The following is a 22010-nucleotide window of genomic DNA, read 5'->3' on the forward strand; positions in this document are numbered from 1 at the left end:
AAATAGATCACAGATTCAACATGGGAAGGGACTACAGCCCAGATTCAACATGGGAAGGGACTACACAAAGCCATGAACATCAGGAGGCACGGTTCATTAGGGCCCATGCTTGGAAACTAGCCACCTTAGTCTACTATCTGGTCCCCAAGTTCCCTCTAGCATGCAAAATAAAATCCCCCCCTTCCCATAATCCCCAATTTCTTATCCATTACAGCCTCAGGCTCAGGCCTGAAGTCTAGTTTTTCAACAACTAAATCTCACCCAGTTGTTGAGGAGGCACTTGGGCATGGTTTCTCTTGATCTGAAGTCCTGTGGACTGAAGGGAGAAGTTATCTGCCCCCACATACTCAACTTATAATGAGACAGGAGCTGAGCATCACAATATACACTCCCATTCAAAAAGGGGAAATACAGAGGACCCATGGGTCCATCGCAATCATGAAATTCCTCCAAGTACGGTTCCCTTTGCTCCAGGGGTAGGAAATGTATGTTGACTAAAACTGAGGTCAGCTTGCTGGGATTGGTTCTATAGGCACATCTTATTTTATTGCACTTAGAAGATATTGCCTTTTTTACAAATTGGAGGTTCCAGACTTGACTGGAAGAAGTCACTGCAGCTGTGGTGGAAACAGCAGGAGAACCAGAATTAGAAGTGGAGCCTGAAGATATGATGGAATTGCTGGAATCTCATGATCACACTTGAACAGATGAGGAGTTGCTTCTTATGGATGAGCAAAGAAAGTAGTTTCCTGGTGGAGATGCTGTGAAGACTGTTGAAATGACAACCAAGTATTTAGAATATTACATAAGGCTTAGTTGATACAGCAGTGGCAGGGTTTGAGAGGATTGACCCCAACTTTATTTTATTTTATTTTTTTTAATTTTTTTTCAACATTTTTAATTTATTTTTGGGACAGAGAGAGAGACAGAGCATGAACGGGGAGGGGCAGAGAGAGAGGGAGACACAGAATCGGAAACAGGCTCCAGGCTCCGAGCCATCAGCCCAGAGCCTGACGCGGGGCTCGAACTCACAGACCGCGAGATCGTGACCTGGCTGAAGTCGGACGCTTAACCGACTGCGCCACCCAGGCGCCCCAACCCCAACTTTAAAAGAAGTTCTGCTGTGGGGAGAAAGCTGTCAAACAGCATCGCATGCTACAGAGAAATGGTTCGTGAAGGAAGAGTCCATCAATGTGACAAATTTTATTGTCTTATTTTGAGAAATTGCCACAGCTACCCAGCCTTCAGCAACCGCCACCCTGATCAGTAAGCAGCCATCATCATGGAGGCAAAACCCTCCACCAGCAAAAAGATTACGATTTGCTGAAAGCTCAGATGATGGTTAGCATTTCTTAGCAATAAAGCATTTTTTTAAGTTTATTTATTTTTGAGACAGAGAGAGAGAGAGAGAGAGAGAGAGATCATGAGTAGAAGAGGCACAGAGAGAGACACAGAATCCAAAGCAGGCTTCAGACTCTGAGCTGTCAGAACCTGATTCAGGGCTTGAACTCTCGAACTGTGAGACACGACCTGAGCCAAAGTTGAACTGACTTAGCCACCCAGTCACCAACCCCCCTTTTTTTCTAAGCAACAAAGCATTTTTAAATTAATATGCATTTTTTAGACATGTTATTGCACACTTAAAACCACAGTATTGTATAAACATAACTTTTATATGCACTGGGAAACCAGAAAATGCACTCGACTCGTGTTATTGAGATATTCACTCTACTACAGTGGTCTGGAACAGAACCCACCATATCTCCCAGGTATGCCTGTGTTTGGCTCTTGGCTCCACACTCAGAGTCATCCTTCTTTTCCATAAGAAACACCCCACCTTTGCCTGTTTTCTGCTCTTAGGAAGCTGGGGTCACAAAGGCTACTTTTCTGTTTTATATTGTCTCTGTTCTTTTCAGTCCAAGTTAGTAAAATAAAAATTTGTGAGTTTCCTGTGTATCAAATTATCTACTCCATTAGACAAAAGCCAGATTTCTATTTCTTCTTGAAATAGTGCTTTTCTACTTTGGGCCATATGCAAGCTGCTAGGGGACAACTCCTTCAGAGATTGTCAGAAGCCTTTCATCTAGCTGAGAGGATCTACCTGATATACCCTTAAATCCATCTGAAGCCTCAACACAGGGTTTTATAGCTGCATCCTTGTTCTAACCTTGACCCTGAGGCCACATTTACCATCAACACCCTAGATTTGATTCTTGCCCCCAGATTCCTTCCCTCCCTTTTGGTTTTTATTTTCTTTGAGAATCTTTTTTTTTTAAAGCTTATTTATTTATTTTTTAGTAATCTCTACACCCAATGTAGGGCTCAAACTCACAACCCCGATATCAAGAGTCTCATGCTCTACCAACTGAACCAGCCAGGTGCCCCTCCTTGAGAATCTTTATTGGGCTGCATGGGGTGGGAATGAGAAACAGTTTTATTTTCCAGCTCAGCAAGCTGGAGGTTAGAAACTTTTCCTTTAGAGTCACTTGAATACCAAATAGTTCTTTCTTTAGTTCATCTCTGTCTCTCCACACCTCAGCTAAAATGAACCATTGGCTCTTTCAACATTTTGCCTTGGAATCTTCTTAGCCAAATCAACAAGTTCATGAACTAAATTTTCTATTTTCCACATTACAAGGAACAGCTTAACTAGATTGTTCTGTCAGTACTTAACTTATGTTTCCTTTCCTCAGCCTTTTATAATAATCTCCTCACAGTCCTTCCAGATTCCAATAACAACCTCATCAAGACCTTTGAGCCTCTGCCCACTGCCCTGTCCTGAAGCCAACGTCCCATGCTTTTGGTGGTGTTTATTGGAACCCACCACTTCTCGTTTTGGCTAAAGCTTAAAACAAAAACCATCTATGATCCTTCATGATTCCATGGGTTGACTGGGCTTGGCTCCACACGACGTTGGCCAGGGCCATGGTCATACAGGATCTCAGCTGGGCTGGAATTTCCAAGATGGCTCACCCTCATGGCTGCGCCTTATGGGGACAGCTTGAAGGCTGGGCTCAGCTGGGTACTGGGACACTGGGCCTCTCTCTTTTCATGTCTCTCTCTTTCTACTTGCCTTCTCCATGTGGTCTGTCCTGGTGGTATCTTCAACAGGGCAAGAAGACCTGGGACAAGTTTCATAAGTTCTCTGCCCCTCGCTATGTGTATTCATCACCTGTCCCTGTTCTCCTCAGGAAGGCTCTGACTCAGTATCCTTCTGACAGAGCAGATGTCTTGTCTGAGCCACCATTAACTGGCCCCTTGGGATTGTTCTGTCTTGTGCTGAACCTGCTGGGGACTTGACATATATTTTTTGCCTTTAAGCCTCAAGGCAATCCCTGTTAGGCAGGTGTGCTTCCTCATTTTATAAATCAGAAATGTTCTGTGACTTGCCCAAGATCACAGGGCTAGGTAAGGAGCAGAGCTGAACTGGAATCCAGGTTCATCTAACTTCACAGTCTCTATCCCCTTCAGGTCACTGCCTACATGTTCAGGGTCAGTCAGGGAGCCTCAGGACTCGGTCACTGTTGGTTGAGGAGCTTCTGGATTTTTTAGGTACGATGTACACATGGTGAAGTACACAAAGAGCACTAACCTTCTGCATACAGCTCAGTGATCTCTACATATATACATGCCCATGCAACAACTATCAAGATCAAGGTATGTATATAACACCTCTGGCACCTTAACAAGCTCCCTCATGCCTCTTCCCAGTCTATACTCTGCTGGCTTCTATGATCATCAATTAGTTATGCATGTTTTTGAACCTCAGAGAAATGGAATGAATCATAGAGTATGGGCTCTTTTGTCTGGCTTCTTTCACTCAACATAGTATCAGCGAGATTTGTTCTTGGTAGGCAGGTAACCCTAGGTCCCTTCACTGCTGTGTGCTGTTCCATCATATGGACAGCAGGTATCCTGTGGATGGATATTTAGGTTGTCTCCAGTGCGGAAATATTATGAATAAAGCTGTTATGAACATCCACGTACATATTTTCGCAAGGACTTAAGCACTCCTTTGCGGAATACAGATAGGAATAGAACAGCTGTTTCATAGGGTGGGTATAAGCTTAACCTTATACAAAATGCCGGTTTTCTAAAGCGGCTGCTCCATTTTATACTGCCACTAAACATGTATGAGCACTCCAGTTAGCAGATTGAGATATAATTCATCTACCCTAAAATTCACCCTTTTAAGGAATACAGTTCAGTAGTTTTAGTATACTCCCAGAGTGGTATGACCATCCCCGCTAATTCTACAACATCTGGTCACCCCAAAAGAAGCCCCATATTCATTAGCAATTACTCCCCATTCCTCCCTTCTGCCTCCACCACCCAGCCCGCCCCCTGCACTGGCAAACACCAATCTCCTTCTTGTCTCTATGGATTTGCCTGTTCAGGATATTTCAAGTTAAGAGAACCATACAGTCTGTGGCCTTTTGTGTCTGGCTTCTTTCCCTTCGCATAATGTTTTCAAGGTTCGTCCATGTTGTGACATATGTCAGTACTTCATCCCTTTTCATTGCCAAATCATATTCTGTTATATGGCAATATCACATTCTGTTTACCCATTTATCAGTTATGGACATATGAGTTGTTTCCACATTATGGCTATTATAAATAATGCCGCAATGTAACTCTGTGTGCAAGTCTCCGTGGGGACATTTGTTTCCAATTCTATTGTGTATGCTCCTAGGAGAGAAATTACTAGATCCACTTGGGTCTTGTAGATTCAGGGGAAAGGATACCTGACGGAGAAGTTTCCAGCATGAAGACAGTCCACTCATACATCTGAGCCTCCATCGTCCACTCTGCAGAAGATGATTCACAGCTGGGAAGCACCCAGTCTTCTCATGACCAGTAGCAAAGTTAAAATCTAGATTTATCTCAGAGATAGTGTGTAGAGCAACCTCCTGGGGTTATAAAGGAAAACAGACCTGAAATCACAGTTCAGTATTCCTTAGTTATGTGAACTTGGGCAAGTTACTTAACTTCTCTGAGCCTCGATGTTCTTATCTGCATAATGGGCACCAATAATTTCTACTTTACAGATAGCATAGCTCCTAGCACTTGGGTGCTGACCAGCAAGAGAAGCATGGATCCAGTAAGCTCTAGTTTCCAGTAAGTTCTATTGCCTTCCCTCAGTCAATTTTTCATGCGTCTGAAAAATGTGCTACTCAGAGCAAAAAATAACTTGCGGCAGGAGCACGGGCTCTCTACTCTGCTTGCATTAAAATCACAAAGAGAATTGGGGCGCCTGGGTGGCGCAGTCGGTTAAGCGTCCGACTTCAGCCAGGTCACGATCTCGCGGTCCGTGAGTTCGAGCCCCGCGTCAGGCTCTGGGCTGATGGCTCGGAGCCTGGAGCCTGTTTCCGATTCTGTGTGTCCCTCTCTCTCTGCCCCTCCCCCGTTCATGCTCTGTCTCTCTCTGTCCCAAAAATAAATAAAAAACTTTGAAAAAAAAAAATTTAAAATCACAAAGAGAATTTAAAAAAAACAAAAAACATACCAGTTCCCATATCCTAGCTCCAGAAGTTCTGATTTAATTCACCTGAGTTAGTGAGAGGGCACCTGTTTTTCACTGAAGCTCCCAGGTGATTCTAAGGTGTGGCCAGGGCTGAGACTTACTGTGCTAAGTAATGAATTAAATGTGATCGAGAGGCTCTAAGGAGGTTATAGTGGCCAACCATCTGGTTTGCCCAGGACTGCCCAAGCTTAGCACTACAATTTCTGTGTCCTTAGAAACCTCTAGATTCTGGGCAAACTGGTGTATTTTGCCACCTATCAGGAAGAAGATAGACAAATGTGGATGTGTGGTCTGGTATTTAGGATCCTTTTAAGTTTCAGGTTTAAAGCCAAAACTCTTGAATTTAGAGCATAAAGACCAGAAGACTGCTTACTACACCCCAGCTCATTTGGGGCATCGCAGCACAGAGTTGGAAACGCACAGGGAAGCTACCAGCTCTGCAGCCCCACCACAAGCAGTGGGGAGGAGACAAACGTCAGGAGGGAAGGGACTCATTATGGCAGGACTTCCCAAACTTTAGCGTGCACGAGAATCATCAGAGAATCCTATAAAATGTAGCTCGTGACCCAGCAAGTCTGTGGCCAGCTTGTGAGTATGCTCTTCTAACAGGCTCCCAGGTGACTCCAATGCTGGTAGTCCAGGGACCACACTTGGAGTAACGAGGGTTCCAGGGACAATTTTGGGAGTACAAACTTTGGATGTAAGATGCACCTTCTCTCTCTTACAATCCACATGACTTTGGAGAAATCTCTTCTTTCATTTTCTTTCTTTTTCTTGCAATTCATCAGCTATAAAATGGGGATAAAAATATCTACACTTCAGGGAACACCCAGAAGTTCCACAGTATTTAGAAAGTGGGTTGTTGGGGCACCTGGGTGGCTCAGTCAGTTGAGCGTCCGACTTCGGCTCAGGTCATGGTCTTGTGAGTTCCAGCCCCGCGTGGGGCTCTGTGCTGATGGCTCAGAGCCTGGAGCCTGCTTCAGATTCTGTGTCTGACTCTCTCTCTGCCCCTCCCCTGCTTGCACTCTTTCTCTATCAAAAATAAATAAACATAAAAAAATTTTGTTTTAAAAACAAAAACAAGAAAGTGAGTTGTTATGAGGATCCCACGTGCCTTGCATATATTAAGAGCTGACTGAATATTTGTTCCTTTCCATCCCCATCTCCACACAATTTTAGCCTCTCCTTCTTGAAGAGCTCTGATCAGTTTCTTAAAGTGTATTTTTTTTTTAAGTCTGTTTATTTATTTTGAGAGAGACAGGCAGAGAGAGAGTAGGAAGAGAGAGAGAATCCCAAGCAGGCACTACACTGTCAGCATGGAGCCCAATGCAGGACTTGAACTCAGGAACCCATGAGATCATAACCTGAGCTGAAATGGAGAGCCAGATGCTTAACCGACTGAGCCACCCAGGTGCCCCTCTGATCAGTTTCTTAACACCACAGTTCTTTATGTAGCAGTGAGCATTGTATTGCCCAATGTAGAGTAGGCATTGAATTGCCCACTAAAAAACTATTGCTGAATTGTTGACAGATGCTGAGTAGAGGCAAGTGACTACAAACTAGTGCCAGAGTTGTGTGGCCAGCTGCACCTTTAATTTAACTATTTGTGTGCCACACAAAGAAAACCCTCTTTTCTTTTAGATATGATGTTGGTAGTCAACAGTTTTTATTTCAAAGAGAGAGAGAGGGGTGCCTGGGTGGCTCAGTCAGTTAAGCCTCCGACCTCAGCTCAGGTCACGATCTCATGGTTCGTGGGTTCGAGCCCCGCATCGGGCACTGTGCTGACAGCTCAGAGCCTGGAGCCTGCTTTGAATTCTATGTCTCCCTCTCTCTCTGTCCCTCCCCCTCTTGCACTCTGTTTCTTTCTCTATCAAAAATAAATAAACATTAAAAAAAAAAAAGAACAAGAAAGACCATGGAAGACATTTAAAAAAAATTTTTTTTTAATGCTTATTTATTTTTGAGACAGAGACAGAGCATGAATGGGGGAGGGGCAGATAGAGAGGGAGACACAGAATCGGAAGCAGGCTCCAGGCTCTGAGCCATCAGCCCAGAGCCCAACGCAGGGCTCGAACTCATGGACCTCGAGATCATGACCTGAGCTGAAGTTGGATGCTTAACCGACTGAGCCACCCAGGCGCCCCGGAAGACATTTTTTTAAATTAGCTGTCTCAGAATGCTGAGGTTGGAGGAACTGAGAGGAAGTACTAGACTCCTAGATGGCCCTAGAAGCACTGGTTTTGGAATCAGAAATTTCTGAGTTTGAATCTGGTTGCATCAGTCGCTATGGTGTATGAACCTGAGCAAATCACCACCCCTCTCTGGGCCTCAGTTACCTCATCTGTAAAATGGAGAGAATGATCCCTACCTGGTTGCTAGTGCCCCCTCCCTGCAAAAACATGCATCTGTGACTCCTGCCCACCTCTCAACACTCTGATGCTGGGTGTCAAGGTTCCTCTGGGGAGCTAGTTGGGCCACTGGAGCAAGAGGCCCCTGGGAGTGAGGCTTCAGGCTGGCAGCCTGGGGCCAAAAGGCTCTGCATCTTTTTTTTTTTTTTAATGTTTATTTATTTATTTCGAGAGAGAGAGAGAGAGGATCCCAAGCAGGCTACACACTGTCAGTGCAGAGCCCGACATGGGGCTCGATCTCATGGATGATAAGATCGTGCATGACCTGAGCTGAAACCAAGAGTCGGATGCTTACCTGCTTAACCAGCTGAGCCACCTGGGTACCTGGGGCTCTGCATCTTATGTTGTTCAATTTGAGCCAACATTAAACCTTCAGGGACTTCAAATAACATTCTAGAGTTATATCTGCTGTGGAAAATGTGTTGGACCTAAAAACACTGCTGCCCCTTCCAGCCACAATTTTACACTCTCCACTTTGCTACAGCCCTTATCCTTCAGAGCACTGATACTCTGGCTTCTCTACTGCCTCCCCACACCCACTGGGCCCCTGTGGGCCTTTGTCTTTGCATGCCCTTGACTTTCCCCTACAGGCTGAGGTATCAGGGGGTGGCCGGCCCTCAGGCAGTCCTTACTGTGAGCCAGATATTGCCAAGAGCACTTTTTACACAGTAATCCTCATGCCCCTGTTCTGAGGTAGATGCTATTATTAGTCTCCATTCCCGGAGTAAGGAAACAGAGGTGCAGAGATGCTAAATGAGCTACCCAAGGTCACACAGCTGGAAGTGGCCGGTGCTAGGGCTTACATTCAGGAGGCCGGGCTCCCAAGTGTGTGTGTTAACCACTGCCTTGCACTGTCTCTGCCAGGATGGTTCAGTGCCTGCTCCTACTTTTTCTCAAACTAGCATTTCTTTTTCTGCTAATAAAAAAATATATATGCTCATAAAAAATATACAGGAGGCTTTAAAGAAACAAGTGAAGAAAAAGCCTAACGTTTTCACTCCCTATCTCTCCCCAGACGTAGCATTTTGAGGTCATCTCTGCAGAGGGACACAAAGATAAGTTATTTAAAAAAAAATGGGGGGGGGTGCCTGGGTGGCTCAGTCGGTTGGGCGTCCGACTTCGGCTCAGGTCAGGATCTCGCGGTCCGTGAGTTCGAGCCCCGCGTCCGGCTCTGCGCCGACCGCTCAGAGCCTGGAGCCTGTTTCAGATTCTGTGTCTCCCTCTCTCTCTGACCCTCCCCCGTTCATGCTCTGTCTCTCTCTGTCTCAAAAATAAATAAACGTTAAAAAAAAAAAATTAAAAAAAAAAAAAATTAAAAAAAAAAAATAAATAAAAAAAAAATAAAAAAAAATGGGATAGTAGCCCCACAAACCAAAAACATACAAAGGTGAGAGAATGATCCGGAACTCACACTTAGGACCCATTCAGCCTCGGTTCAGCTGTCCCAGCTCATCCTCTGCCTGTGTGACCCCTGGGCCGTTCATCTAAGTTTCGGATTTCCTTCGGCAAAATGGGGCTGATGATAGTCTGAGCTCACGGAACAGACCTTAACATCCAATGATGATGCACGGGAAATACTTAGCATGGCTCTTGGCATCCAGAGAACGCTTAAAACAAAAAAAAAAAGCTTCGACTATGGTTATTCATGGCTTATGTATGCTCCTTAGGTCAGTAAGCCTCCAGCCCAAGCAAGATCCGGATTCTGGACACGGAGAGAAGCAAAGAGTGAAGGCTGCACACAGTCTGAGGGCTGAGGTGAGGCATCCAGCAGAAAGCCTGTGGTCAGGATCTGGAGGTCCAGGAGCAGTTTAGAAAGTGAGGTGCATGGGGTGGGAGGGGAGGGTGTGCAAGATACATATTATGTAGGGGAGTGGGGGGTGAGGGCTGGAGATGCTCGGAGGGTAAAAGCCAAAAAGAGCCGGCCCTCTGATGGGGAGGATACTCTCTACTGAGTGTACTCGTTCTCCCGAGTCTGGAATAATCACCCAGCGCTGAAACTCCCCAGCAGCCTCCTCCCTCCAAGTAAATAGGTGTTGCTATTCCAAGCAAGGCCTGTGATAAAAATACTTGCTTTGCTTTGGAGAGATTTTTTTCTTTTTTTTTTTTTTAAGCCATGAAAATAACAGGGCAGTAGGCTGTCTATTTTAGGTTGGGGCCTTTGGCTGGCTTTCAAAGTCACAGCCCAAATGAGATCTATTTAGAAACAGGTCAGTGCACACACTCTGCACGCGTTGATTGTCCGGTAGAACCAGCCTGGATGGATGCACCTAAGAGACTCTGGGGCCTGTACCCGAAGGGCAGAGTTGGAGGGAACTGGATTTCGAGCCATTGTTTATGCCCGAACGTGACAGCGAACCCTGGCGTCTCCCCGGACGCGGGAGGGGGAGGAGTGGGGGGGGGATTGGGCAGAGTCCTCCCCACGCCCCCGAGTTCTCAGGAGGCGGGGCCACCAGCCAGCCTCTCTCTCCACTTATAGAATGCTGGGTCAGGGTGGGGCTGGGGTATGGGAATGCTCTCCACCTTCTCTATAAATCTTCGGGACACGCAGCGGCCTTGGAGCCAAGCAGGCGCTCCGGTTGGTTGGGGCTCGCCATGTGGAACCGGGCTGAAAATTTTCCATCCTCTGTAGACCAAAAGGGTGCTTTGGGCGACGGAGAAAGACGCTCTGGAGAGGATGGCCTGAGATGGAGTGGAAAGAACCTGAGCAGATTGAAGTTTGAACGTTGGTTCTGGCACTGACTAGCTGTGTGACTTTGGGGACGTAACTTCACCTCTCTGATCCCTTGCTTTTTATTAGTGAAATGGAGGTAATAAAGCAAACCTTACAAGACGGTTGTGAGGATTAAAGAAGAGAATGTATTTTAAAGCATCTAGTACATATAGAGTGGCCATCAAGTCTGGAAACACAGGAATTTTCAGAATAGATGGTTTATTGGTAATACATAACAAAATTCTGTACATTTCCAGACTTTAGAGTCACTTTGTGGTAATATTAATTTCTAGCATTGATATGGTACTTATCATGTGCCAGGCACTGTTCTAAATGCTTTACATGTATCAACTCATTAATTCTTCTTAATAACCTAGGAAGTAGGCGCTACATCATTTACATTTTACAGATGAGGAAACTGAGGTTCAACAGTCAAATGACTTATCCAAGGACACACGGCTAGAAAGTGGCAGAACCAAGAATCATACCTGGGCAATTAACCGTTGCACCACAGTTAACCATTATGCTATACTGGCTTTTTCTAATATAGTAGATGTCTTGACACTCAGATAATGCCAATAGGTGAAAATAATGTAATGACAACAACAATTATGGGTCCCAGAGTGCAGCATTGCAAAAAATCTTAAGAAGTCACCCAGTAATTGTGGTCTTAACCTTCTGTCTTTCCAGTCGAAAATATACCAGAAATAATTGGGAGGTAGTTACCAAATGAATTTTGACTTTGCCCAATCTGAGAGGTGAGAAGTGGTCTCTCAAAGCCATTTCTCTTATTATGATGGTGTCTATCTTTCTATATGTTGGATTTATTTGCATGTGCCTTTCTGTGAACTATCTGTACATATCCTCTGACCATTTTTATGTTGGGTACTTAGTCTTTTCTTATTGATTTTTGGAGCTCTTTTTATATGAGAAAAACTAACTCTTTGTGAATTGAATTGCAAGTATTTTTCCCCTAGTGTCCCATGTGACCTTTGATTTTGCTTAAGGTATTTATTACCAGGCAGAAAGTTGACTTTTATGTGGTTGAATTTATTAACCTTCTCCTTTACAGCTTCTGGCATCTGTATCATGCTTAGAAATGCCCCTCCTATGCTGAAAAAAAAATTTTTTTTTTTAACATTTAGACGTTTTCCTCTGGAACATCTATGGTTTCATTTATACTTAAGTCTTTTAGTCATTTGCGTTTCATTTTGGTGTTTTGGTATTTTCCTAGATGCTAGGAAAACAGTATTTTTGGCCCCATTCTTCTCCACGCCTGGCATTTCCGTGTTCAGCATGAGATCATTTCTGTCCAGTTCTCCTTGGTTCCAATTTTGATAGGAAAATTTGGCCTTAGCTTGGTGTCTATATTAGTTTCTAGGGTTGCCATAACAAAGTCCTACAAACTGGGTGGCTTAGACAATCAGACATTTATTCTCTCATGGTTCTGGAGGCCAGAAGTATGAATGAAATCAAGGTGTCAGCGGGCCTGTGCTCCCTCTGAGACTCTGGATGGGATCCTTCCTTGCCTTTCCCTTAGCTCCTGGCGGCAGCCGGCAAGACCTGGCGTTCCTTGGCTTGCAGCCACACCACTCCAATCTCTGTAACTGGGGGGGTGGAGTATATCTGTGCATCTGTCTTCTACTCTTATAATAAGGACAACATTCATATTTGGCTAGTGCCCACCCCACTCCAGTACGACTTCATTTCTGCTTGGTCACATCTGCAAAGATTCTACTTCCAAAGAAGGCCACATTAGCAGGTGCTGGGGATGAGGACCTCCACATATTGGGCAGACCCAATTCAACCCGAGGCATTTGGCTCCTCAGAATTATCTACACTTGCAGAGATACAGCTTAGAAGTTGTATAGAATAAATCATAAAGAAAAGCATCAAAGTAAAGATGATAGACATCTGTAGCTTAAAAACCTCTCAAACTACCACAACAGTAATAACAATTATGAAGACAAAATCATTACAAATAAGTGAAACAGCTTCAAAATAAAAAGGTGAACAAAAGTCTAGGAACAAACATTTGCCATCAATATTTAAGAAGTTCATTTCTTCACTGGAGCACCTGGGTGGCTCAGTCAGTTAAGCATCCGACATCAGCTCAGGTCATGGTGAGTTGGAGCCCTGCACCGGGCTCTGTGCTGAAACTCAGAACTTGGAGCCTGCTTCAGATTCTGTGTCTGCCTCTCTCTCTGCCCCTGCCCTGCTCGCACTCTGTTTCTCTCTCTGCCTCTCAAAAATAAATTTAATAGGGGCGCCTGGGTGGCGCAGTCGGTTAAGCGTCCGACTTCAGCCAGGTCACGATCTCGCGGTCCGTGAGTTCGAGCCCCGCGTCAGGCTCTGGGCTGATGGCTCGGAGCCTGGAGCCTGTTTCCGATTCTGTGTCTCCCTCTCTCTGCCCCTCCCCCGTTCATGCTCTGTCTCTCTCTGTCCCAAAAATAAATAAATAAATTTAAAAAAAAATTTAATAATAATAAAGAAAGATGTTAATTTCTTCATCGCAAACAATGATGCACAAATATTCATAAGAAAAAATGCCGATACCCTAACAGTCAAAGGTAATGAAGAGATAAATCAAAAAACAGGGAACATAGATGTGGAAACATATCTGACTACATGACTAATCAAAGAGATACAACTTAAAGTAGTGATAAAGTACTTTTCTTTTTGTAATAACCAACAGAAAAATAATTATAATATTTTGTGTTGGCAAAGTGATAGGGGAACTGGCAATCTCACATACGGCTGGTGGCAGCACCCTTTTGGAAAACAAGCTGGCGATATAGATCAAGGGCCATAAAAATGTTTATTCCAGTTGGTCCAGTAATTCCACTTCTAGGGCTCTATTCTAGGGAAATAATCTGAAGTGTGGAAGCTATTTGAAAAGGTGGAGCAGAAGGACTTGTATTAAATCCCTGCTTGATGCCAAGCTCTTTACATATCTTATCTCAATTCTCTCAATAACCTTGTGAGGTCAGTATTTGCTCCATTTACAGATAAGGAAACCAAGGCTCTGTGAGGTTAGGCCCCTGTCCAAGGTCACATAGCTTTTAAGTGCCACAGCTGGGCTTTGGTCAGAATTCTTTTTTTTTTTTTCCTTAAGGTTTTATTTTTAAGTAATCTCTACACCCAACATGGGGCTTGAACTCACGACCCAAGATCATGAGTGGAATACTCCACTAACTGAGCCAGCCATGCTCCCTTGATCTGAGGGTTTTTAAAAAAAATTTTTTTAATGTTTATTTAATTTTGAGAGAGAGGGAGAGACAGAATCCAAAGCAGGCTCCAGACTCCGAGCTGTCAGCACAGAACCCAATGTGGGGCTTGAACTCATGAACTGTGAGACCATGACCTGAGTGGAAGTCAGACACTCAGCTGACTGAGCCACCCAGGTGCCACTCCCTTGATCTGAATTTTAAAGCCACTGGGCTCTCAACTGCCCCTGGCTTGTTGGGAGGCAGAATACATGGTCCCTCCTTCAGGCCAAAAGCAAGAGGCAGTGAGGTTGGCACCAAGTGTCTCTAAGATTTATCTAGGTTCTGAGGTTTTGCAAATCTTTTTATTGTCGTGAGGAAACCTCAGGAAGGATAAATACAGAAACGAGTAAAAATTATGCAGAAAATATTAGACACACTTCGTTTCCCCTATCAGCTTTGGGACTTTCAGCCAACATGGATTTTTGTTTTGGGGTATATTGACGTGTTCTTTTTTTTTTATTAATTTTTTAAGGTTTTTTTTAAATTTATTTTTGAGACAGAGAGAAACAGAGCATGAGCAGGGGAGGGGCAGAGAGAGAGGGAGACACAGAATCTGAAGCAGGCTCCAGGCTCTGAGCTGTCAGCACAGAGCCCGACGCGGGGCTCAAACTCACAGACTGTGAGATCATGACCTGAGCTGAAGTCGGATGCTAACCGACTGAGCCACCCAGGTGCCCCGACATGTTCTTAATTAAGATTACTTACTCTGTTTGCATGCCTATTTATTTATTTAACAAATATATTGTAATGATTGAACGTATAGGTTCTACCTATGTGAATTCATTATAGTACTATTGCAAATTTTCTCTTTGAAATTACATAAAAATAAGTAGTTATTAACAAAAAATAAGGGGGAAAAACTTGTAAGAAAAGGAGGCACCTGGCTGGCTCAATTGGTAGAATATATGACTTTCGATCTTGGGGTCTTGAATTTGAGCCCCACATTGGGCATAGAGTTTACTTTGAAAAGACATTGAAAAAATAAGTAGGGGGTGGGGTTGAACTGCTTGAACTGCATCCAGAGCTCATCTGCTCTTAGCTTTGTGTCCTTGCCTCAGTTCCTCCATCTGTAAAATGGAATGGTAATGGTACCTATTTCACAGGATTGTTATGAGACTGAGATTCACTCTCATGATTTACTACTATATGTCTTATGACATTATGCCTGGTATATAGTTAGTTCTCAAACACTGTTAGCTATTGTTACTATAAATTTCCTTTCTGTGTTAAGCAACTTGTTTTGGAGTCGTTTGGCTTCTGAAATTGTTTCTAAGAGAAAATACTGACTTTTCTGATAGAGCAAATGTGGATGGGACACCAACATTACTGAAAGGATTCTGAGAAGGAAGATAAAACTAAAGTTGCCCAGAACCATAATGAGGAAATGAACTAACAGAAAACGATCTACAATTTTAAATGTGCAAATCATATCCAAACCTGAGAAGAGGGTTCTACAGATGAGCCCAAACCCTATTAATCTAGCGTCAGAAGATTGACTTCTTGTAACATCTCTAAGTCTTTCCCTCCTAGAGAGGTAGGTGAAGGGGTACAAATTGAAGCTGGTTACCAGAAACTCCTTGGTTCTCCCCTACTCAATGTTACGGGGCCAATGTCTGCTTGTAAAGGATACAAATATTGCTAATAATATAATACCCAGATTCTCACAATGTACTAATCCTATTGCGGTGAAGGTGGAGAGGCCAATACCAAACTCTGAATCCACAAGAGCCTCAGAGTCCGGCAGGGTGACACAGTTCATTTGAGGGCACAGAACGGTGGAAGGAAGGCTGAAAGGCACTGAGAAGACCTTTCCCTCAGTGATCTTTGGAGCCTGGGACACTCTTCAGTTCAAAGACGCTGTCTCTGGAAGTGAGTGCATAGTTACTCCAGTGATTTTCATGTTCTAGGATATCTCTCTTCAGAAAAAGAAAAAGAAATGACCATAAGTAAATGTCAATATTGTCAGAGGAAATCAATATGTAATTGCTGGAACATTTATTAGGACTGTTACAAGTGACAGAGAAACTAACTCAATGGTTTTAAGTTCAGAAAAGGGGAATATCATGCTGCATGGAACTGAAAAAGCAGTTCCAGGTCTGGCTGGTTGCAGGTCTTGTTGGTTTCAGGGTTTAACAAATGTCAGCAGGACCCAATAAGACTCCAGGCTCAGCTCTCATTGTGCAAAGGTAGCTGAGGCAGGCCCAGCTGTCTCTCCCCCAACAGTTTGAGTCCCTGGGAAAATTCAGAAGACTCATTTGGGAGCTTCTTCAAAAAATCTGGCCATTCACTTCGATTGGATCTGGTTGGGTCATGTGTCCATCCCTGAACCAATCACAATGACGAGGGCCATGTGCCGCTAAGATTGACCAGTCCTGAGTCACATGCTCTGTGTAACACTGAGCGCTGAATAGATGAGACTATTGTTTGTTTGAGTTAAGTTTGAGTTTCTCTCACGTGGCTGTGCTTAATTTGTTTCCCCCTGTGCTCCCCCCATCCCAACCTCTGCCCATTGAGCCCCTGGAAGGCAGGGACCATGCTGAGCATTTTTATATCTCCAGTGGCAGGCTCAGTGCGTGGCTCCCAGCATGGAGTAGTGCTCACTCAGTAAATGTTCATTGAAATAAACTGAATTAATTGCAGATAATGGAGAGTGAACTGGAGAACTGAGATGTGTGTCCATAAGGTTTATGCAAAACAAAGCAACACAAGCACACCTCTGGCCCTGATTATCTGGCTTTCATTCTCCCTTTGGAATCACCCAACCCAAGCCAATGAAGGAAACTGTACCCATTTTAGATTCTGGACATCGATGACAATGAAATAATCTGAAATTAAAGTTTTAGTTGTTCAGGGGCACCTGGGTGGCTCAGTCGGTTAAGCGGCAGACTTCGGCTCAGGTCATGATCTCGCAGTCCGTGAGTTCAAGCCCCGCGTCGAGCTCTGTGCTGACAGCTCAGAGCCTGGAGCCTGTTTCGGATTCTGTGTCTCCCTCTCTCTGACCCTCCCCCGTTCACGCTCTGTCTCTCTCTGTCTCAAAAATAAACATTAAAAAAAAAATAAAAAAAAGTTTTAGTTGTTCAGTAAACCTTAGGATTTGCTTGCAAGCTGGAGCCAGAGTTTCTCTTCTGCCTTAGCAAATAGTGAAATAATTAGCAAATAGTGGTACATGCTGGGGGGATCAAGGTGATAGAATGTTGCAAAAATGAGTACTACGGCCCTTATTCTAGAGACTGAGAGAGGCCTGAGCCACTTCCATTTTTTGATGCTCCCGGTATATATTTTTTAATGTGGAAGTGCCAAAGTAGATATTAAAAAGTGGTGATGGGGTGCCTGGGTGGCTCAGTCAGTTAAGCATCTGACTCTTGATCTCAGCTCAGATCTTGATCTCAGGGTTATGAGTCCAGGCCCCATGTTGACCTCTGCAGTGGGTATGAAGCCTACTTAAAAAAAAAAAAAAAAGTTGGGGCACATGGGTGGCTCATTTGGTTAAGCGTCTGACTTCAGGTCAGGTCATGATCTCGTGGTTTGTGGGTTTGAGCCCCACGTTGGGCTCTGTGCTGATGGCTCAGAGTCTGGAGCCTGCTTCGGATTGTGTCCCCCTCTTTCTCTCTCTCTGCCCTTCCCCTGCTGACGCTCTCTCTATCTCAAAAATAAACATTAAAAAAATTTTTTTTCAGGTTTTTAAAAAAATTTTTTTAATGTTTATTTCTGAGATAGTGAGAAAGAGAGAGAGCGCACACACACACACACACACACACACACACACACACACACACGAGCAAGCGGGGGAGGGGCAGAGGGAGAGGAATACAGAATCCAAAGCAGGCTCTAGGCTCCAAGCTATCAGCACAGAGCCTGAGCAGGGCTCAAACTCACAAACCACCAGATCATGACCTGAGCCAAAGACAGATGCTCAACCAACTGAGCCACCCAGGGACCCCTTAATGTGTTTAAATCATAATCCCCCCTTTCCAGCATAACATAAATTAATAATGTTATTTACAAGATAGTTACAACATTTATTTGGAAACCTAATGCATAGTTGTGGCTGATTGTACTTTTCACAGATGGCTGTATCCCACATGAGTTTTTGTCACCTTGCCCAGTCTCCCATCAAGAGATGGAGTCTGTGTTCTCTGCCCTTGAATCTGGGCGGGACTGTGACTGCTTCAAACAGCAGAGTACACTGGAAGTGATGCTGGGTGACTGAGTCATAAAAGACGGCAGCTTCTGCATTGTTTACTGGTGCTCTGCACCGCCATGGAGGAATTCTGACTACCCTGAGGCCACAATGCTGGAAAGGCCAGGTGGAGGTGCGTTGGCAGACTGTCCCAGCTAACCACTCCCCATTCCCCCACACATCCCTTCCAGCCATCTCCACGGAGGTGCCAGACATAGGAGTGAAAAACCATCTTGGAAGTGGACCCTCCAGCCCCAGGTATTCAGGTCACCTGCCATCAGAGTCCTTCCACCAAAGGCCCAGACATCACAGAGCCAGCCATGCTTGCCAGGCCCTGTCTGCATTCCTGACCCACAGGATCTGTGAGCATAACAAAATGGTTGCTCTTTGACACCCCTAAGTTTGGAGTGCCTTGTTACACAATGGGCGGCTGGAATAATCGTCTGCCACAGACAATGTGGTCCACTGATAAGGCTTCAGATTAAGTCGAATGATGAGGGCTTTCTTTTATTCTTGTTGGTGTAACCTCTACAACTTTGTTTGGGGAGAGCTGGCAAATTTTAACATGCTTCCAGGACTATATGGCCCTCCTGACCTCTCTCTGGGGTCACCTACATAATTTGTGGTGCCTAGCACAAAAATGAAAATGTGGGGCCCCTTGTTCATAAAGTAGGAAAAAGTGACTTTATAGGTATTCAAATGTAGAACTTTTCCCTTTCTCTCGTCTTGTCATGGTGTTTTGTACGTGCTATTTAATGCCAGGCTTCCCAGGTACAGGGACACTCACAGCTCAAGTGCAGACCCTGATGGCTGTGTGGGTCTGCTGGCTGCGGGAGCCCGATTCTGGTCTGGCTGCCAGACTGAAAGGCTAGAGCTGGACTGGAAGCAGGAGAGTCACCCTCCCCTTCGCATGGACCTACCATCTCAACTCTGGGTGGATGGGGACCCTCCAGTTGTGCTCAGTACCTGGATCAATGGTGGTAGTGAGGCACCTCCCATGTTGCCTGCCAAATGTGCAATGGTACTGCCACCCAGGGGAGGGCACATCAAGATCAAACATGCCCTCTCCCTCACCAGTGCCTGGGCCTCCTCGGGGCCACAGGACGGCAAAGGTTGCTTGGCGGGAGTGGAGACACTGGGCAGGACTTGGCTCAGGTTGGGGGTGGAGGGAAGTGGCAGAAAGGAAAGGGAACGGGCAGCTGAAAAGCCCCAGAAAGGCAGGAGCACTTGTGACCAGAGATTCCGAGCCCCTAGGTGTATGCTTCATGTCCCATTGGACTTCACTTTAACAAAACACAAATTCAAAGATGAAATTATTACGCATCTCAATACAGAGACCACAGAGCATTAAACCCCAAGGGCTGGACCTTCTGAGTGCAGGGGCCCTGTGTGACTGCATTGATCTCATGCCATGAACCCACCCTGCATCTCCCCAACATACGATGATGTTTTGAAAAAAAAATTTTTTTTATAAGTAATCTCCACACCCAATGTGGGGCTCGAACTCAAAACCCTGAGATCAAGAGTTGCACGCTTCACTGCCTGAGCTAGCCAGCGCCCCTCCCCAACACAAAATGCTTTCCTAAGGATCTCAGCTTCACCAAAGTCTTATGAGGTGGGTGTATTGTCCCCATGTCACAGATAAGAAAATCTCTCAGACAGATGTAGTAGCCTGTTTGCCTGGCCCAGAGTTGCACAGCGAATAGAGTAAGGAGATGGAAATTCAACGTCTGCTTCCAAAGACTGTGCCTTTCCTGCCAGCTGAAGCAATGAAGGGATGAGAAAAGACTACATAATAAAGTGTGGGCTAACGCAGGAGATATATGGAAATTCGGAACAAGGACAGAACACTGGAGGCCACAGCTGCCAGGGGAGGCTCCGTGGAAACATGGCCCTTGAGTTGGGATTAAAAATAGGGAAGGGCAGGGCACCTGGGTGGCTCAGTCAGTTAAGCATCTGGACTCTTGATTTGGGGGTCATGATCTCACAGCTTGCGAATTCAAGCCCCATGTCAGGCGCTGTGCTGACAGTGCAGAACCTGCTTGGGATTCTCTGTCTTCCTCTCTCTTTGCCCCTCCTTCACTTTCTCTCTCTCTGTCTCTCTCAAAAATAAACAAACATTTAAAAAGTAGGCAAGAGCATTTCCAGCAGACGGAATAGCATGAGATGTTTCACCTGGTGGGCTGGGTTCCATAGGCCTGAGAGGAACAGGTTCTGTTCCTGGGACAGGAGGAGTCCGACCAGTGAAATAGGAGAGAATTTCAACAGGAAGAGGATGCCCTTTACCAAATGTCATGAAGGGCACTGAGGCCTGGGCTTGAGAAACCCTTCTGGAGGGATGTTTCAGTGAGAAGGAGAGACATTTTGAAGGTGGCTATGGGAGGCAGACGACTGGGGCTTAGTGGAGGGATGGTTGAGAAAATTGAGTTGGAGTCCAGACCATTTTTTGGACAAATTTGGATCCAAAATTTAGGGGAAAGGGGAAGAAAGAATTAGGGTGGTAACTGGAAGGGGGAAAGGGACATTTGAAAGTGCTGGTGTTTTTCTTTGTCAAGATTGGCACACTTTTCCATTTAGAACAGAAAGTAGTAAGTTGGGGAGAGGTGTTGGAGACAGAAGGGAGGAGGAGGAGTGCTCCCTGAACACCTACTGCGTGCCAGGGCCTGTACCTTCCTGTTTTATTTCCTCCCAATAACGCCCGATGGCAAGTCTTCCTGCTCCTACACCACCTGAGGGAGAGGCTACGAATCACAGCAGTGAGGGCAGGGCTATCATTTGGTCTTTTATTTGTCTAACTTTGGATCCCAAGCCTACCCCTCTGTGCAGAGGAGAGGTGAAAGTTGGGTTTATCAAGGGGAAAAAAATATGTGTCTGTGTGTTGTCAGCAACTGCTGTAGGAATTTGATGGAAAGGGGGCAGTGAACAGGGGCTCTGGCCCCTGTTGGGAGTGAGTCATCAGCCCTGAGGTGTGGTCCAAGGCTGGAAGGAGGCAGGTAGAGGTTAGCCAAGGAGGTGGTGGGAAAAGGCTGTGCATTGGCCACACCCAAGAGACGGGTGGACCCCATCAGTTGCTGGAGTCAGGGTGACTTTTATCTCGGGACTCTGTAGCTGACGAGCTAGGATGAAAGGGAGATGGTTCTGGGAAGCATGGCAACATGGGTCAGGCACCAGAGGTGCCTTGGTGAAGGCAAAATTGAGTTGAAGGCTGGGGTGGGTAGTGTGTGTGGAGTGTGAACAATGGAGAAGGCGAGAGGGCTATGGGACAGACTGGATCCCCCCTCCCCCCACCCTCTATCTTTTGTTCCCCATTCTTTTTTTTTTTTTTAAGTTTATTTATTTTGAGAGAGAGCAAGAGTGAGGGGGGAGGTGGGAGATGCAGAGAGAGAGGGAGAAAGAATCCCAAGCAGGCTCCAGGCTGTCAGAGGAGACCCTGACATAGGGCTTGATCCCAGGAACCATGAGATCATGACCTGAGCCTAGATCAAGAGTCGGGAGCTTAACTGACTGAGCCACCAGGTGCCTCTAATTTCCCCATCCTCAATCTCTGTTTCCAGTGTGGACCATTTCATTTGTTCTCCAGGCCTGTTTTTTTTTTTTTTAATTAAAGTTTTGAGTGGGTAACATATTCACATGGTTCAACAATGAAAAATTAAAGTTTAAGAAAAAAATTAAAAAGAATGCAAATAAGATATAAAAGTTTTTAAATTAAATTGAAAAGCAGGGGCACCTGGGTGGCTCAGTCGGTTAAGAATTCAACTCTTGATTTTGGCTCAGGTCATGATCTCATGGTTCGTAAGTTCAAGCCCCACATCAGACTCTGCACTGACAGTGTGGCACCTACTTGGGGTTCTTTCTCTCCCTCTCTCTGCCTCTCCCCTGCTTGTGCTCTATTTCTCAAAATAAATAAACATTTAAAAAT

General features: G+C 45.1%; 1 long non-coding RNA gene across 1 annotated transcript; it reads right to left on the reverse strand.

The window, feature by feature from the left end:
* Nucleotides 1-520: 520 nt before the first annotated feature.
* LOC131509793 (uncharacterized) lies at nucleotides 521-9949 on the reverse strand. The gene is made up of 3 exons (XR_009260697.1): nucleotides 9344-9949; nucleotides 6218-6312; nucleotides 521-770 (listed from the first exon to the last, which is right to left on the reverse strand). It is a non-coding gene; the product is annotated as an uncharacterized LOC131509793 (long non-coding RNA).
* Between the last annotated feature and the right edge of the window lie 12061 nt (nucleotides 9950-22010).

The sequence above is a fragment of the Neofelis nebulosa genome, chromosome 4 (genome assembly GCF_028018385.1).
Source record: "Neofelis nebulosa isolate mNeoNeb1 chromosome 4, mNeoNeb1.pri, whole genome shotgun sequence".
Lineage (NCBI taxonomy): Eukaryota > Metazoa > Chordata > Mammalia > Carnivora > Felidae > Neofelis > Neofelis nebulosa.